This window comes from Tinamus guttatus, unplaced genomic scaffold (genome assembly GCF_059628265.1).
Source record: "Tinamus guttatus ecotype Peru unplaced genomic scaffold, ASM5962826v1 Tinamus_guttatus_pri_ptg000314l, whole genome shotgun sequence".
Taxonomy (NCBI): domain Eukaryota; kingdom Metazoa; phylum Chordata; class Aves; order Tinamiformes; family Tinamidae; genus Tinamus; species Tinamus guttatus.
The window spans coordinates 2,751,642-2,772,040 of NW_028288848.1; positions in this window are offsets into that span (position 1 = coordinate 2,751,642).

Consider the following 20,399-nt stretch of genomic DNA (forward strand, 5'->3'; position numbering starts at 1 on the left):
ATGACCAAACTGGGGACAAAGGAGGCCTCATACTGCGTGGCACATCAGACTACATGATAAAAATCCTCCCCCAAGGCAATATTTACCCATGTCTGACCTTACTGTAGTTTGCTCACGGAAAGATAAGTTTCTCAAAGTGCTAAGGGAAAATACTTCAGTCAAAGGAATTAGCTAATTTACTGATTAGTGTTAATATGGGAGGCTGGTAGTTGAATCATGTCAACAGATCTCCTGTTTTCATGTCATATTTATTACCGAGTTGTTTCTCAGTGTACTTGATTTTGTCTCAATAAGTTGTTTATAATCTATTAACACTTGTAGATTAATGTGTTTTATATCAAATATAAGTCTGAAATTGTGAAATCAGTGCTCACAGTCCTAGAAGCACTTGCACTCTCTTATCTTGCAAGGAGACATTGCAAGATGCAGTCCACGGGGAGGCTAGGAGAGACCAAAGGGCATTTCTTTTTGTCTTAGAATCTCAATTTTTACATAAGGTTTTAGAAACCAAATGAGGCAAAGGTCAGACTCAAAATTATAGGTAATTAATGATACTGAAAAGGAAATTAAGTGTGAAAACAAGTCATTAATATCAAGTCTTTTTAATGACTCTTAATGAAAATGGTCATATCTGCAGTGCCACAGAGAGGAAAACCCTTCAGGCTGTATCTTAATGGCTTTCTTAAGCTGCCTGTGTTGGAAACGTAAGGTTTCAAATAATCCTACCCAATGAATAGGATTTGCACAGTTTTTAACAGCTTTTTAAGAGTTCATGAAGATGAGGCAGGACCTAAAAATGCTTCGAGATGAACTAGAGCTTCATGGCATGTCAACTGTTACTTACATGTTGTGCCACATTTGTTTCCCTTGTTGCATTTCAAACTCTACATGACTTTTCACTGTGATTTTCTTATCAAGATAAAAAGAAAGCCTGACAATGCTGGAATCAAAGGTCCTTTCTGCATCACCTCTGTGCAAAGAGCTCATTTTCTAAATCCTCCCTGTTGAGCATGAGCTGGGCTGAATGAAGGTAAACTATCTAAATGAAGGGATATCTTTTAATCCCTTTTCTAACTGTCAACTTGCCTATTAAAAGTGTCTTCTTGGTTCTGCTCTATAGTCCTTTATTCTGTATATTAAAGAATTCTGTATGTTGAGAGCAAAGCTTTTTTTTTTTTTCTTTTAATAAAATAAGGATATTATAGGCAGACTGCTTCAGAGTCATAACAGAAAAAAAAAAAAAAAAAAAAGATTTTTTTCCCCCCAGGTATACAGGCATTTTATAGGCTTTATAGCAGGGATAAAACAGAAAAAAATGACTGAAGCAGTAGTCAAATTCGGTGTATGAGAAGAAATTAGTCTTGAATCAAATATCAGTACAGTTATCCATCTTGTCAAAGAATATACAAATTCCTGCTTTTGTGGTAACAGCAGAACCATCAAACAGAAGGAGATTGACTTTTCTCCCTCTGGAACAAATGTACTTTCAGCTAACACTTAAGCTACAAACCTTTAGGAGATGCTAATGGCTAAAATCCAAGTGTTTCTTCATACTGTACTTTTCATCTTCTAACCAAGGAAAGGAGGGGAAAAAGGTCTTTTTGTGGCATTTCCAGTGATTCTTATACTCAACATTAAACATAGCTGCTTATTAATGCTACTGAGAAAAGCCCTTCTCACAGCTCAGACACAAGCAAGGCTCACCGCCTTTGCTGGAGACAGCCCTGTGTTTTGGTTGTATCATCCATCAGATCATCTTCATAGCAGATCTTATCTGTTTTGTCCCAGTAGCCCAAAGGAAAGCGTGACTGCTAAGTCCTTCATTTCAGAGATGGTAATCCAGTTCTGATTGATATTTAAGCATATGTTGTCAAGCTGCCACCCACTCTGTCTTCTTTATCTTTTAATCCAGTCCAAAGGCCCTAATTTATTTCACTTATGTTTACTTTCTTTTTTTAAAGGAAAAATCTTGTATTCTTTAGATGTACATACACCTTCGTCTCACTTTTGTGTGTCACAGGCAGCAGGCTCTTCATTTAATGGACTGTACACTAAGAATTCGAGATAATAAACACTGGATTAAGACCCACATATATTCTTTCTGAGATGTTTAAGTAGCTGCTGTTCATGCTTTCCTGCAATATGCCTTATCATTGTCTTTTAGTTTTACCCCCAATTTCTTTTTCCATCCTTTTTTCTTTTTGGATAAAAATATCCCCAAAACAATGAGCGCATACATTGTAAGGGACCATCTTTTTCACTGTGGCAAATGAGATCTTCTCTTTGATTCTTTCACATGAAAGATAAATCCCATCATCCATTCACAAGATAAAAGTGTCATCTTCAGAGTTACTTTGTAAAAACTGCAGGGAAATGCTACCATTCATCAAATACAATTTGTGAAATATTTTATTTACAGATTAATAAATTTTTTCATAATCTGTCACCTATGCCAGCTAGCAAAATGACAGATCTAATAAGCATATTGAAGAAAAAAAAGCTATGCAGAAATAATACACCTGACTTTCTATTTCAGTGCATCTTAAAGTGCAGGGTTTTGTTTTGAGCCCTGTTGCACCGTATCTTTGTGCTTTCTGAAACAACCCTATAGATGCGGTCCAGCAGCATCACCTTGCAGACTGGCACACCTTCCTGTGATGAATGCACTCCGGCATTTTCTTTTTTTTTTATTTTCTCTTTCATCTTTAACCTTTAACCACACTATCCAAACCTCTTTTAAACATTTTTTTTCCTGTAGTGTTATGTATGATAATTTATCCAAATCAAGTGTAAAATACTGTTAGATCTGGCTGATTTCTTTGCTATTTCCTGGAGAAAACTACCTAATCTTTAATGTCAATAGTAATATTTGTTCTGAATCTGTAACTGGGGAATTTATTGCTTTTAGAAGAAGACACTTCCAGGTAATATTTGTCTTTCTTAAAAATATCCAAGAGCTTTCAATACATCAAGTGGGTCTGACTTCAGATCATACACACATATGCAACTTCAGTAAAGTCTTTCTTAAGAGAGATGGTAAAATTGCCATTCTTGTAAATATTCAAAACTCTACTGAATTCAATTTAGCTCTGCTTTGAGCAGGAGGGTAGGCTAGAGAACTCCCAACATCTCTTCCAACCTATGTTTTCCTGTGATTTTGTACTTATTCTTTTCCTTCAGTCCCTCAGCTTGTTTCATGTTTGTTCCTATCCCCTTTGAACAATGAATGTCCTTTAGTACCTCTGTATCTGTATCAAATGTTTTTCCAGTCTCATTCTGTTTACTCTGTATAGTTTTTTTATTTCCTACTTTTATCAGTCTGGTTCTGTTTTGCAGTCCACGTTCTTTGCAGTAATGTATAAGAATCTTAATTGGTTTCTCCTAAGCCATTCAGTTTCTCAATCAGATTAAGACTTTCATTAAAAATAAAAAAATTTCATTAAAAATTATTGTCCAAATAACTGCTCTCCTTTGTGTATTCTTACCTGTTTTAGGGAGTTTGTTTCATTTTCTTATTGGCTGATTTTCCTTCTAAGTTGCTACATTCCTAATTTTCTTCTCTGTAGATTTTCAAGGAATACTGAAAATCTTCTTTTTTCCAAGAACTAGGTAAGACAGAGAGATGCTGACAGTTCGTACCCATCATACTTATCCATGCAGCCTAAAAAACCATTGGGTTAAAGCCTTACCCATCAATGCCACCAGCTTCACTTGGGCTACAGTGGAGCCCATTTACCAGCACTGCTTTCTCTGTGAATGTCTCCCACTGCTCAGACATCTTAAGGTTTTGGAGCACGAAGTCCAGAGTCCTACGCTAATCTTCATGGTCTTCTCATTGCCTTCTCCAGGAATCAGGAAAATCACCCAGGGCCATCCTTCTAGAACCATTTCCCCGAGTCAGACCAAGCCCTGGAACACTCTGGGGACATGCTTTTTGTTTTTACCCCTGATAAAAAGTTCCCGATCCCACAGATGTTACTCTTTTTGTTGTGGAAATGAAACAGTAGTCCTCTATCTTTCTATTTAGGTGTACTTTCTTCTCTTTCTGATGCAAGTCTTTTCAATAGCGTAGCCCTGTCCTTTTCTTAGTCAGTTGTCTTAGTTTCTCCCTTTGTCTCTACCTCTACCTTTTTTGCTATGGTTTCGTGATACCGATAGCCTGCCCTTCATTCAGCTCAGTTCAGAACACATCTTTTCAAACATCTGTGGGCTCTGAATAACCCTGCCACATTTTAAAACACAGGACTGTCACTATCTTGTACCTTTTATTCCATCAGCTCTGCTGCTATTTGCACCCACAAATCAGTCTACCCACTGAGACCTTATGAACACCCTATGCTTCTGCATCCAAGTCCTCTTGCTGCCTCCTTCATGTTAGGAGTCAAAGCTGATACCCAGGATTCACCCGTGCTCTTCCTGGACTGGATATTGGAAGACAGAGCTCATTTTATTGGCTTTCAAGAATCTTTGTTCGTCAGTTTTCTTCCCTCCTTTTGCATTCTACAGTTTGCTGGTTATTCTGATACTAGCAAACTACACATTGTGCACTTATTTCTTTTAAGACCCTGCTTTCCAAGCAGGTTGAAAATATTTAGTTCAATGTGTTTAGAGGTGATAGGGCCTCAAAGAAAAGAAAATTCAAAATTTAAATTACATTGTCAAGTTTATTTAACGGGTTTACAACTAATTGCTTTGAAATATCCTTCATTAACATTAGTATTTTTTATTTAGAGGAGTAACTGATATAGCATAGCTGTAATTTGGTAAAAACAACGTGTTTGTTTTTGGAATGGAAGATAGTGGTATATATTTTCTGATGGATAAACGTGGAATGAGCATAAAATATCCCTTGATGTGTTTAGGAAGTGAGTAGGAATTTTTTCTAAAATATGCATGCACAGATACACATTTCCCCCACTATCAATCTGAGTAATCCTCCCAGGGTATTACAGAGTTTCATTTCCTGAACATTAATATATGCACTCTGCTCACAGGGTATTAACAGCAAGCGTACAATAGATCCTCCACCTTGCAGCTGCTTTTCTGTGTCTAATATTTCACAACATTTTCAATTCAAATCATACAACAAGAAATGATATAACAAAAAACATTACTAACTGACTCTGACTTTTTACTGCTGGTACCTTCTTATGTTTCCTTTCAAATCAGTGTCATAAATCCTCATGTCTTACCCACTTCATCAAGGAAGATAGACTGTGTTACTGAAACTCAATGCCACAGCCCATGCCACAGATGGACAGCACGCCTGAAATGAAGTCACTGTTACCAAATCTCCAGAGCTGAATAAAACATTCATCAGATAAGTCCACACTGCAACGTCTGTAGTTTAGGAGGCACACTGCAATATCTGTAGCTTAGGAGGCTGCACTGTAACATTAAATTGGTTGTGACTAGCTCATATGAATTGAAGTTCAGAATAACTTCATGCCTACTAATTGACTGCCAGCAAGTAGATTTCTGGAATGTCGCACTTGCCTATATGAATCTTTACTCCTTATCTTATTAGACTCTATATTAATCTAGTCTTATATAACTGGAGGTCACTTTGGCAAGTGCAATCACCAAGAGCAATCAAGCCCTTGACTGTTGAGAGGGTCCTAAATTTAAGCTCTGGGCTCACTTATGAACTAAAGGTTTTGCTTTTGCTGCCTAAATCTATAAATTTGATAGTTGTTCTACTAATTGGAGTTCTTCTTATTGAGATATTTAATGAATTAAATGTGGTATTGAACAAATGCAATCAGTAGTCCATCTGATACTTTTTAGTAATTGATTTGCCAAGTAGGGAGGAAAGAGAAGCAGTTTGGGGCTGTCAGGTAAGAGGAATTGGGTCAGTTTCCAGTTACAGAAGTACAATATGTGGGGCTGGATGACACCTCTGGAGATTATCTAATCACAGAATCATAGAATGCAACCCCCCCTGCTCAAGCCTGCTCTGCTGAAGCTGCCCAACACCATGTCCAGTTGGGTTTTGAATATCTCCAGAACTGGAGACTCACAGCCTTTTTGCAAAACTTGTCTGAGGTTTTGATCACCATTAAAGAAAATTACATTTAAATAGAATTTTGTGTATTCCAGTTTCATTCCATTGCTTCGTCCCTTGGCAGCACTGAAAAGCATCTGGTCCCATTCTCTCTCTATCCCGCCCTCCCTGGCCAGTTCACTGTCCTCTTTATTCCCTCCCCTCTAGTTTTGTAGCATTTGGAAGCTTCCTGAGTTCCCACTTCGAACCATTTTCTAGAACATTAGTGAAGATGATTGATAAACCGTATTGGACTCCATATTAACCCTTGTGGCACACCACAAGTAAATGGCCTCTGGATGCTCTTCATGCCACTGATCACAACTCTCTGATCGCAGTAGTTCAGCCAGTTTTCAGTCACCTCACTGTCTACTTACCTAGTGTGTATTTCATCAGTTTTCATCAATATTATGGGAAACAGTGCCAAAAGCCTTAAGGCAGGCAAGAAAAATGACATCCATGGTTCTTCCTTCATCCACCAAGCCAGCCGTTTCATTGTAGAAAGCCATCAAGGTGGTCAGATGTGGTTTCCTCCTTTGCAAATCCATACTAACTACTCCTAAGCACCTTCCTGTCCTTAATATGTTCAGAAATGGTTTTCCTTCATTGTCCTCCCAGGTATTGATGTGAGACTGGCAGGTCTGTAGTTCCCTCTTGCCTTTCTCAAAGACAGGAGTGACATTTTCTTTCTTCCAGACCTTGGGGACCTGATGTGATTGCCATGGAAATAATCAGGAGTGGCCTTGTGATGATGGTGGCCAGCTCCCTCAGCACTCGTGGATGTATCTGTGAAGATACATCAGAGTAAAACAGAAGCAACTCTGCTGAAAGCTGCGAAGCTTCATTGATGTTAAATGGAAGAAAATTCCAGTCCAAGATACGGACATTTGCACTGAATTGTATAGAAGGGTAAAAGGTTGATTGTATCTCTGCTTTATAGAAGGTTTTATACCTTTACACCTGTGTTATACCTTCAAGCTTTTCAAGACTAACAGATTGTAGGTAGGTCTCCAGGCTGCTCTGCATAGAATCTGTAGACAGGGTTGCCCAATGCCCTAAGACCAGCTCAGAGATCTCAGCCGGAACGAACAGTGAATTACGAATATATTTGCTTATTTTTAATTCTAAGTACTAAAAGCATTTCTAAGCTTCCCGACTAGAGCTGCTGCCTAGGAGACAATAAAGCTATCATATTTCATGAACTAAAAGCTGCCTGCAGCAGTAGTGTTTGTTTAAATACAGAAATACTGCATTTAATACTGTAAAATAAAAAATATATGTATTTTTAAAAGAGAATTGTTTATTTCTATTTTTTTAACAAAAAAAATCATACTGATATAATTCACCAAGTACAAAACAAAGCTTAAACCAATTTAAAAGCATCGATTTGTATTCCTGACATAACTGGAGCAGAGTCTCCTAAGGGAGGAAAATTTCATGGCCATGTTTACCACTGTGTATATGGAGTTTTTCTCCTCTCATCCCCCCAAAACTCCTCCTGATACTGCCGTATTTGTAACTATCATGGTATGCTCTTTCTCCTTCCCTCAGGAAGTAAATTAAACTTCACTTACATCCAGTGAGAGCTGTATTTCAAGAGGTGGTCACAAACAGTAAACCCCAGTTCCAGCTGTTAGGAGAGTCAAAATCTGAAATTATATTTTATAGTAAAGGTTTTAGAACTCTAATTCTAGGAGTTTTGTTTTTGACTAAACAGTGGCAGGATTTACATGTCCTCTGCAGTGAAACCCAAGCAAGAAAGCTCTTTCCTTTGCCAAGAAATAATGCTGTTTACAAGCAGTTGTCTTGCCCTGGCAGGACCACCTAATTTGGGGTTCAAATCTTGAAGCTGTCTGGAAGAGATAGGTGGTGCCCCTGGTTTCAACTTTGCCATCCTGGGCAAATTTCATATTTGGTGATAAATGTTGTTTATATTCGAGCTTAAACCAGCAACAACAGTGTCCTCCTCTTCATCCTGCACCACAGGACCAGCTGTAGTTTGATCCAAAAAGAAATAGCTCCAGAGTTAAGATCACAGTTTCTTTACTCTTTAAACACATGGCTTTAATCCACACATTGTGGATAGGAATCTTGTGTATTTACCAATGTCATTGATGGTTATAGGCAGCTTGTTGACTTGTTGAATTCTAGGGAAAAAAAAAAAGAAAGAAAATCTTAAAATTTTAACCCATTAGAAACTACTTTCAAACATGCATTTTGCCAGATAATGTGGACCTTTAAAAGACTGGCTTATGTTGGCTGGTGAGATACCAAGTTCTGTAAGAAACAGTCTGGAAAACGGTGCAAAGTGTGTTTTAGTTATAGCAAAATTTCCCTTAGAAAATAGAGAGAAAAATTCATTCACTGATGTTTAGGGGAACTATGGCAAATCTGAGATAGATGTGGCCAAACCATGGCTCTCAAGCCAAATGTGTGGAGAGCCAAGTTGTGTGGGACCCAAGCTGGCACCAGGGTAGCACTGGCATGTGAAACCCCAGCTAATTTAAATCCCTGCTGGGATGGTGAAGTAAAGTAGCAAGCGCTGCTGACGCTGATGGCACGGGGTTCCCCAGGACCAAACAGAGGCACTTCTGCTAGGTTGGTGCAGCAGGACATCGGAGGAGTTGCTCTCTGACTCTCAATACTCTGTACGGTGCTTTCTGGCCAGATGAAGATGCTGCCACGAAACTTATAGCTGCAGAACAAGGTATCTTGGCGTATGCATATTATAAGGCAGGAGTGTGCTTGCTTTTATCTCCACAAGGGTGTCCTTGAACGAAGTCACCCAGTGCATGTACTTCACCACATCCATTACTAGGACCTCTCTGAGGCATTGTTCCCTTTTCTAGCAATGAGCTGTGACCCTTATGGAGATGGCATGTAGCAAGTGCTGGCGGCACAGACTGACCAGCATCCTCCACCAATCCATCCACATCTATGGAATGACTGTTTTTTTGTTTAACAGCCCACTCTGATGAGTTGCATAAGGTCGTGTTGGAGAAAGGCTAGACATTGATGTGTGCCTGCCAACCAACTTCCAGCTGGCAGGAGACCTGAGTAATTCCACAAAGTGAGATGAGTTTAGAATACATTTCCTGCCTTGAAAGGGGAAATAGCTGTTTCATTACACAGGAATGTTGCACTGATGCAAGGGGTGAAGGATGGCATGTATGTAGCAGTGCAAAGTTTCTACACACACATGTGTAGCCACACGTTCTCATAGGAACAACCCTGTTGCTGAAAATTAAAGCTGAATAAGCAAGCTTTTTCCTCCCAGTAACTTTTTGTCCTGGCTGATCTCTCAGGCTTTTTACCAACATATGTTGTCAATTTCTGAAATCCCAAATGTATAAGATCTGCAAGATCTGGGCTAAGAAGCGACTGATTCACATTCCTTGCCTTCTTTCAGATTAGAGCTGCTCAAAGAACATGCCAAGGCACTGGTAGGCCAGGAGTGGAATTTAAATTGGATAAATGTGGTGTAACTGCCTCGAAAGGCATTAATAATCTCTTCATACTCCTCCATTTTCTATCATGCCTCAAAGGCTGTTTAATGAAATGCAGATGCCTTTCTTCCTGTAGCTGAGAGTCTATATTTTAAACTGTCAAAGATCTATGACACTGTCCCAGGTAAAACCTTTAATCAAAAGAGGGTACTAGAAAATTGTGAAATTTATGACTGTGACAAGCATATCACAGGAGGAAGATGAAGGTCACTTTATTGGCCCTAGGATTTTTTTGTCTCATTTGCTCAGGACAAACAGTATTGCCGCTGACTCAGTAAAGGCCTTCCCAGATCCCGATACACTTCCGTCATTTGTATATATGCAGCACTATATATTTGTGTGTGTGTGTGTGTGTGTGTGTGTGTGTGTGTGTGTGTATTTTTTTTCCTGGTTTTCGAAGTTGTTACAGCTAGCAATAAAAAGAAACTCCTACTAAGTATTATCACCACAAAGGTCTGTTCCTCTCTTTCACTCCCCTGGAAGATCTCACCACTCATCACAAAGTTCCCACTATAGAAGTTTCCTCTTGGAATGGTGCCTTATAGTACTGTGATGTCATCCATCCTTCCATGAAATCCGGAGATCTTTTTCTTGTAATTGTGAATCCATTTTCACTAATGAAAACTACTGCTGCAGAAAGCCCTGAAATGTTGATGAAAAATTTACATGCTGAGCTGAAACCACAGAACTTAATTTCTTTTGTTTTGTGGGAAGCCATGCCATGCAATGACCTTTCATACTGTCACACAGACAAATCCCTTTCCCTCATCACAAGCTGACAATGTCTTTTCTGCTTGAGAGCTATGCTAGACATTTAAGGAAATATCATCCATACCCACAGCTTGCAGAATGGAACAACAAAGATGTGTTTATTATTTGTGTTAGAGCAGAAAACAATGGTGATGCTGGGACTTCTTTGTTATTAGAGATGGTAGGTGAACACCAACAGAGAAAGCTTCAGTGCAGAGAGCCACCCGCAACCTAAACAGACAACACTGGTGGTGCCAACTTAAATACAGGAGACAAGAAAATGTTGACAGGGAAGCTGTGGGCATTAGAGAAAAGCTCTAATAGGTGTTTGAGACAAATAAAACGCAAGCTAGGATTCCAAAGCCCCCAGGAATACAGCACTCCTCCCCCACGTTGAACTGTGTTGCATGTTGTCCCATGCAATGGGACTATACTAATGGTATGTGTTCTGATGGTTCAGAGCTATGAACAGCTAGAACATGGTATGGAGGTGGTAGAAATAATAAATTTGAAATTATAGTCCCAAATGAAGAGTGACCTACATTAATGAATATATTTAAGGAAACTTGGTTTAGCTTTAGAGTATTACATGAGCAGGAAAGCAAGTTAAATTTATTGCGTATCTGTTCCATGGGTAATGACTCATTTTCTTCTACAGGAATGCAAGCAGATTTGCTATGCACTCAAATATTACACTAAAAATATCCCATTGCCATCCATATTCTGTCATACAGAAATATTTCTTGAGAAGTTTCCAAAATAAGGACTTACATATTCCAGTTCATGTCATCAAATTAGTAGGCTCTGCCTACTTTAAGGCTAAACAGCTGCATGGGCATCTTTAAATTAAAGGTTAAAACAACTGAGTGGTCTCCAGATACTTTAGTTTCAGTTCTGGTGTGTGCAGCACACCTGGCCATGACCTGATGCTTCTGCCTACCTACAGAAGACTAGGGAGTGCGTGAATTCAGATATTCACCTGTAAAAGCAAAATATTTGCACTTCCTCAGTTGGCAAATGTTTATATTATAGGTTTTGTAACCAAAAGACTTTCTGCTATGGTGATATGTGGCACTGTACTGATCATACTATCTTCCCCCAGTTATGCTGGAGCTACATGATCACTTATTTTGAAGACAGGTAGCTGACAAAGTTTCTCCTGGATTTGTGAAGGTAAGAGTTCAGATAATGGGAAGAAAGAGAGGCTCTAGGCCCAGGCTCACTCCTTACTATAAGTTATCAAGTCTACAAGGGTGATCATTTGTTCGACACAAAACCTTCCTTGAACTGCTTAAGGAATTCTTTAGAAAGGCACAGCTCTGATTGATGAGGACTCTTCCCTTGAAAAACCTTTCCCATTCTTTTATTTCTCAGAGAAATGCCCATTTAATGAAATGAAAACATCTTACCAGAGTCTATATAGTTCTTCTGTCTGAATATTACCTGCTCCCTGTTTTTTTTTTTTTTTCATCTCAGCCAGCTGGACATGCATGGCCCAGACCTGATCTTCTGTGGTTTGCTCCGGGCCTAACAAGCTAAGGGCCTCTTGAGCCTCTCCACTGAAATGCAGAGCCCTAAACTTTCCAGAAATGCGAAGTTTGCAGGCTCCAGAAGCTCTCTCCTCTGCAGGTGCTCGCTCCCAGATCCATGTTCACTCTTCCAAGCTCTCCAATGGCATTTCCTTCTCAATAAGGAATGAGAAACCTTTAAGTTTTGAGAAATAGATGATCTAGATGCTCTGGGCCTGACTTTAAAGTAAAATTCTGTTTGGAAAGCTTGATAACAATATGTTTGTGTTATGCCCATTAAAAACCACACAAACAAACAAAAACTTTAATGAATATGACGTTTCTGAGTCTCAGAATTTTTATTTTAAATTTTAGCCTTATTTTTTGCTTCGAAATCCTGGACTTTCTTACAGTAAAGAAATTATAAACCAGATCCATTCAGGTAATTAAAGGCCATTATTGTTGGACTGGTGCTAGAAGTGAGAGTATCATCAGACCAGATTCGATTTGCATGTAAGCGGTATTTTTTTTTTCATCTTGTTTTGCAAACAGGAAGCTCCAGGCTCTGGTTCTGGTTTTGTTGTATATTTGGAAACTGCTGCTATAGAAGAAGCCAAGGGCCTGACAAGGACCTCTTTATGCTGCCGTATTTGGTCAAGCAATGGTTGTATGTATATTACATGTGAACATTAGAGATTTATTTTTAGATGACCAGTAAGACTTAGTTTAGAAATAGCCAGGCAAAGAACTATACTATCCTTTTAAAGTACAAAGTGTATCTGTTACATGAGCAAATATAAACCCCTCTCTCCCACAGAAAGAGAACTAAATTCTATAAATGTGATAACAGGGTCATAAAAACAAACATACTGGATTGAGGATAAGAAAAAAAATTCAAAATCATCTTGTTTCGGTTCTGCAAATTTTGCTGAAGAAGCTCTCCTCTGTTTGATGGGATGACAGGGAAAGCGGGAGCAAATAAAGGCATTGTAGGAAGTACAGATCCAGAAGCCTGACATCTACTTATGGCTGGGTTATCAGCACCTGCAGATCCTGTAGAAGAAGACTAATTTGCTTTCCTTACTCTGATGAATGACCAGCTGGTAAAGGGAAACAAAATGTCACTTTCCTATAGAGAGGCTTTCATTTAAGCAACTGTTTTTGTGTAAGTCGAAGAAGAATCTGTGGTTAGAAAGGCAGTGGCCTAGTGAACCAAAATCTTTGATGATATCAAAGTAATATATACAAGTGACCTACCTTTGACATAGAAGATACATGGGTATTGGTAATCAGGTACTAGGGTAATAAACCTTATGATTGGCTTGTTTGTTGCTATGGCAATGTGTTTTGACTAAACTAAAACAAAGTAACTTTAATCAGCAAAATAGGTATTTTATGAGACAAACGCTTTGATTTATAAGCTCTTTGTAATTACAGTTCTGTGGTATTTATATATGTGAGGTTATGCTGACTAATAGAAGGTGGCACCTGAGTCACGGAGCCATGAACTAATGAACAACTAATTACATGGGTTGTAATTAGCTCTTTGGGGGGATGAAAAGAGCTATATAAAAAAAGGCTTTTTAGAGTAATTTGTCAGGAGGTCATGCTTATCCTTGCTTTTTTCTGACATGCCAGGGTTGTAAGAGAAATGTTTTCTTTTTGGAAATGACTTTTGGATTCTAGTACTAAAATTAGTTGGTTTTTGTGTTTGGAAAACACAATTCCCTGTAATAATTTAATGTGATGCCCCTTAGAGGGACAAAATAAGTCATCTAAAAAGCTAACACATTAATTAGAAACTTGACTATTACTCTTACAAAGAATGAAGCGAGTGATACTGAGAAAAGCATTATGGGAAGGAAGTTATGAGCAGAATTGAGATTAGTAGCACTGTTTTCTGACATACATCAGCACTAACTGCCCTGAAACAGCTACATCTAATCTAAATTAATCCAGCCCCAATCAAATGACACACCCTGCAGCCAGCAGAATTTTGACCCTCAAAAGCCAGGACTTACTTCTGCTGAAAGGCATCAGATTTTGCAAATATGGTTGTAGCATAAAATGCAAAGATATCACACATAAGTTCCTGTTTATATCTGTTCCTTTCTTAAAACTATCAGTATCATTTTATATTGGGAGAAGAGATGAGATGCTCTTTTAAAAGTGTAAATAAACTATTTTTCACCTCCAGACTGCAGAGTTGCATTCAGCTCATGAGCTGGCAGTGACCAAATAGCTTCTTCTGACTGATCACCATTCACCATCAGCTTTATTGTTCTCCATGATCATGAAAATTATTTATGAGGCCTACAGATAGTTGCAGTTAGAGAATCTTGACTTACCCTGATTAAGGAAAAAAAAAAAAGGCCCACAGACTTCATGTCCTCCAGATTATGTCTCAGACTTAAGAAATCTTATTTGTACTTGTACTTGCACTAGGGAGAGGGAGTATTGGTCTTCAGGTCTAACAAACAGGCTGTTTTTTTTTTTTTTGTAGACTCTTTAATTCAGTGTGGGCATGAAGTATTTTTCAATACTATGTGATCCTCTTGGTGTTGCCAGAGTGCCTTAGTGCCTTTTATCTGTCTCTTGAGAATACTGCATTTTTAATAAACAGCCTTTTCTGGAGGCGAGACTGGTAGTTGCATTTGTAATTCCAAGCAAATAGTACTTTTAATTAAGAATCTAATCCCCCCCATGCCTTTATTTGACAGTCCACAGTACTGGTTTCACTTGCACTTGTCATGTTCACTATTAATCTGCAAAATGAGCACTCACAAGATAAATGAGGGGAAGATACTCATAGGATACATGTAATTAGCACATGACTTTTTATTAATTGTGATGATCTTGATAATTAATCAGGCTTACAGGTGATGCTTGGAGTCAGTCCAGCTAGGATATATTTCAACAAAAAATATCAAATTCCTCTGGGAAGAGAGAACAATATGCTGAGAAAAGAGAAGGCAAAAATCATAGGTCTAAAAGAAATATTATTTGGTAGTTGTAAGCTAAGCCATTAAACTCAGCTAATAAAAGCTGGAATTGTTTTACCTCCGGTTTCTACAGAAGGGACAACAATGTATATTTGCTACTTGAAGCATCCAAAGGATGCGTATTGAAATAGTCTGCTAATGCACTGATTTACCTTCAGAAGCAAATGTTTGCAACACATCCCCTGCATGAGGCTAGAGAGCATCTGACATGTGAAGTAATGATAATGTTAATTACAACAGTTGGGACTTCGGTACTCAGCTTCTAATTCTGAGGCTTAGAGTAGGAGCAGGATCCAGAGTCCAGGTATATAGGGATACAGTTGTGTCATGGAAAGGGATTCCAAAGAGTAAATACATGGAAGAAAGACCTGGCTTCATCCTGTCTGGCTGAGGGCACCTGGAACGTCACAGAAGAAAGCACGCAGGACAAAGGTCAACATTGACCTGCTCTTACTCACCTTAGGCTGGGCTCTTGGGAGGCAAAGCCTTGAATTTCTCCCAAACAGGAGTACTTACCCTCCTTTTTATTCCTTTCTCATTTAAAATATAGCTAGAGGGCAAGCTAGAGGGCTATAGTGGCAAGAATCCCCTTCAGTAACTGGCTGGAAGGAAATAAGGCTAAGCCAAAATTCAAATTTAGATAAATTCATATTTCTGGCCATATCACATGGAACTTTTGAAGTCTCTCAGCCTTGTCCAGAGCCTGCTAAGCTGGCAAAGCTCAGCATGGTGAGGCTTTGTTGTTTCTGCTAAAATAATGCTAACACTTATCCTGCATGGAACATACTGTAAAATACAGTGGAGACACCTCTGCTTAGCTGTCGTTTTAATTTTACTGCTATAGTAAAGAAGCAGGGGAGACCTTATGACTTGACTACAAACATACGGGCATGGCTCTGTGTCTGGCTGCTGCAATAGCACCTGATGGAGCTGTTGGATAGCCAACAAATGAGTTCAGTAAAGCGTGAGTGAGTTGTCCAAACAAGTTATTACTCTGCCTCTTGTCAGAGCTGTTCATGTGCTTAATGCACTTGCAGTAGAGTGATTTCACTTCTGTGTTCCAGAGCCAAACAACCTTCCTGGGTAACAGAGGTTCAGCAATAAGCACAGTCTGTAAATTACTGTGTTTCAATCCTGGAGTGCTACAGCAGCCCACAAAAAGCAGCCTGGGACAGCCAGAGTAGGAAGCCCTCATGGTCTGGTGTTCCAGAAACATGGGCCCAATCCCCTGCTCTTCCATGTAAAGCCTCTTGGTCCTTGCTCAAGCATCTCATTTTGGTCCAGTGGGCTCCTCTTGGTCCATTATGTTCCCAGATGATAACTGCTAGGACTCCGGCAGTGGAGCACATCTACCCTTACAGCCATGATGTTCCTCCTTAGAAAATTCTGTAATGTAATACTCATTTCTGTATTACTTGAGATGAACCATGAGGCAGGTATGTCCTTCTTGTTCTTAGGTTTTCTTCTCCTGGGACGGTATTGTTGGGCTATTGCCTTGGTCTTTCATAGGAGCAGCATGTTTTTGAAAAATTGTGTCCACTGCCCTATAGAATCCTAACACAAACTCACGGACACTTCTTCATTGGACACCATCATTTACCAATGGTGATATCCACACAGCAACCGTGGGAAAAGACAGAAAAGCCACGTCAGTGCCTGGGACTGCAGTGGAGACAAACAAGCCCTTTGAATCCCACTGGGGAACAGCCGTATCCACAGTGTGATTATGCAACAAGCTAGGTAGATTGTGTCAGCTGAAACGCTGCCAGATTGATGACAAAAATAAAGATAAAAGGTTACAGGGAGAGAACAAGACTTGCTATCTCACTTCCTCCTTGAATATGAGCAAGCACCAGTAAAGTTAATTACCTCTGAGATGGATGGGCTCTGTTGTATAGTCTTGATTGTCAGGAAAGTCACTCCACTCAGCATTTATTTAAGCAACTGCAATTAGCAAACAAGTGATCCTTCTCATCAATTGATTAGGCTTCCTTAGTGCTGGCGAGTGATGGCTACCTGACTTTCTCCCCTTTCTTTCCCCTATACCTTGCTGATAGTTGCCTCATTAAAAATGGTCACTGTATTTTGCTGCCATCCTTCTAGCCTGCCATTGAGCTGCCCTGGGCTCTGTCACATGCCAGGGAGCAATTAGTTGGTAGCAGGTTGCTGTCCAGAGTCAGTAAACAAGGAGCTAGCAAAATTGGTAGTGGCAATTAGTATGGTGATCCTGCCTCCTAGGCCCCATAGGCCTGCACGGACCACCTACCCCAGCAGCCCTGGTCCCAGGAAGCCCAGCAATAGTTGGGTAGTTGAGAAGAGTGCTTTGAAGGCCCACATTCACAAAAACACCCCAGAACACTGGCCCTGAGGCAAACACTGGAGTCTACAGGAGACTGATTTCCTGCACTTTGTTTCAGGTTCACAAGGAAACAGATTTTTAAACATGCTTAGGGATCTAAAGACTAAAAAAAAAAAAAAAAAAAAATGGATGACCCAAAAGCGCTGAAGTGTCCCGCTCCCACCAAAGCCTAAAAATCATTCTGATTTTTTAGGGATCTGCCAAAGAAAACCTTCCTCATACAGCCATGCTCAGCAAGCTGGGCAGATTCCCACAGAGCAAATGAGGTGAGGACACAAGGTGAGAACTCAAGACAATGAAGTGCTTAAGTGCTCTCATATTCCAGGTAACCAGGAAATGCTGTGAACCCCATGTGCTACCATGTTCTCCATTAGTTGCTCCTAGGAAGAGCCAAGAATATTCTCAGTCAAAGAAAGGGAAAATAATGTATATGAGGAGACTAATGTCCAGATACTCAGTGTCACCGTGAGTCATGTCAGGTTTTCAGCTCTTGTTTTCTGAACACAAAGGGAACACACGAGCACCCTGGTCATATTGTTTTTCTGCATGACTGAAGAAACTTGTGCCATAATAGCTTGTATTCTCTCGTGTTGAGCGCGCTTTCACCCATCAAAGTTGTTCTGTGGATTACAGATTAACCTCAAAATTCCTTCCCAGCATTAACAAGCCCCGTAATTATAAACTGGCAATATTGAAAAAAAAAAAAAAAAATCGCTACCACTACAATCAAGTACTGTGCTGAAAAAGCTGCTGCTTTTTACCTTACAGAGAGAACTGAAGAGCACACGTGTGCATACTTTTCTCTTTATGGCTCTAAGTACAGATTCCTTAAACTCCCCTAGTTGCCATCTCATGTCTGGGAGCTCAATGCAAGGCAGCAAGTCATTGCAAAACAAAATGCCATGGTGCCTCATATAATCACGCATACATTGGACACCATGCACATCAACTCTTAGCGCAGAAATTAGCACCAGAAAATCCTTTTTTATTCAGTCATACCACTTCCACTTCAGGAAAACTCTTTAGTATATTCTATGAACTGTCAAATCCACTTCTTCACAACACTTTTCATTTAAGGGAAGAAAACTTGTTCACTCATATGAAGCCTCAGAACAGATTATCTGCATTTGATATGGAAAATAGTAATGCCAGACTATGAGAGGAACAAGGGCTGGGATCTGAAGAAATGCTCAGTCTTTACTCGTGTCCTGCTCCTCAGATAGTCTATTCCCTCTGCAATCAAATGTGGCTCAGCCCAAAGACTCTCATTCACTGTAGCAAGTGAGCCAATAAATCTAACATGTCAGAATCACGAAGTCAAGTGAAAAACACGGGGCTGAACCTTCAACCAGTGTAGAGCTGCATAGTCAGGGTAATTCTGCTGTTCTGTTTTAATTAATAGTGATTGAGGATACCACCAAATTAATCTCGGTCTCAGCACTAAAGCTGTATTCTGGATTTTATATGGATGTTATTCATCTGTCTTGCTAGCATAGACCAGCTGGGCATGATGCATATCAAAACTGGGACCACTTTACCTAGACAACTTCTTTTTTCTTCTCCCTTTAAGCATCAAGTGGGAGACCATGTACCTCTTGTTGTTGTGTCCTACCCTTGGGGTTACATTTACAAATCAGTTCTGGGGACTTCCCTAGGCTGGGAGGGCCTAGTGCTTCAATCGTCATTAGAAGTTTCCATTAATTTCCTTGAAGGAACTGTGTATGAATAAACGTCTTGGGAAAAAACTACCTGGTCTTGAGTAGGTATCGAAATAAAATTTTCCACTTAAGTGTAGATCTACCTGCCATGATATCCCTTGCTCATGTCCTTTGCTACAATCAAATGGGAATAATACTCAAAAATATTTGCTGCTATCTGCTTGCCTCTCCACCTTAGGGCAAGAGAAACACAGCATCAGTCACCGCAGTTGGACAAATGATTTAGACGACGTCATTTCTACTTCTGACCAAACTGTTATCAATAATGATGGGAGATGGTTTGACTGAATATGGAAAAGAAGGATAAATACTCTATATGTGTGGGAACTGGTTCCTTAAAAGGACTTCCTCCTCTGTAAAAGCAAAGCTTGCAGAATCATGATCTTGTCCTTTCTTCACATCCCAGAGATGCATTGTCAGCACATTCAAATTATGCTAATACCTTCCCTGCAAGACTTTGCTGTACTTGCTGCTTGCCTTCACCAGCTACTGTATGCAATCAGTCAGCATTGAAGATGAAAGGTATTTTTAAAAAGGGAAAACCTAAAAAATCTATTGAAAGTCTGTCCTAATCTCCTCCATGCTTATGCTACAGATGTGCATTAAATTCCTGGACTCATTATTATGGAAGCATCTTGTGGCCATATTATGCAGTCCAGCAGTCACCAGTGTTGAGTCTTCATTCACTTGTAAATGATACATCATCTCCATTTCCACATGCATAAGAAAGTGATTCTACTAATACAGCTACAGTTCTGACATTTCCTAACGTCGGCTGCCTGTCACACCATCTGCAGGTCCCAGTAAATTGCTCTGGAAAGTGTTTTCCCTCCTTTTCCCTGATGTTATCTTCTATAACTACATCTGAATTTCCAGAGAAGAGTGCAGTTAATTTAGGTACTCTGTAATCCAGGCCTTCATGGTGTAAAGGGAGGGTTTCCCATCAGCAGTAGCAGACACACATAAGCACTGAACTTCAGCTTCTTCTCCAGATCACTTAGAAATCCCTTGACTTCCATAGGTGCCGTATAACTCCCCTGGTGACCTCTCTTTAAGGAAGCGGCTCATTTATTTTTATATTTGTCTTCTTATATTTTAACAGTTAATTAAAAGAGAAGTGCCACATTTGTCCCCTCATGTACTCACTGGCTGCTCTATGCAACTCCGTTTCCCTCACAAAATGCTACTCTTCCTCATTATATCTTACTTATCCATGCCTATATAACTCTCTTCTTTATTATAACTTCCTCCAGTTTACTTGGCATATAAACTGCAAATAGCAGTTCTAGGACATAGTGTTCTAGGACAGAAGAATAGCCCAGAATTCTTTTTTCAGCAACTTAAAAGTTTGTTTGTTTGTTTGTTTTTTTAATTTATCCTGGCTTCTTCAAATTGACAGTTAAAAATAAAAGAAAAGCTCAAAGTAAAATTAAGAAGTTTGAAAATATTTTTCCTATCAAAATATCCCACTGGGTAATGTGAAAGCACATTTGCCACATTTGATTGATTGACG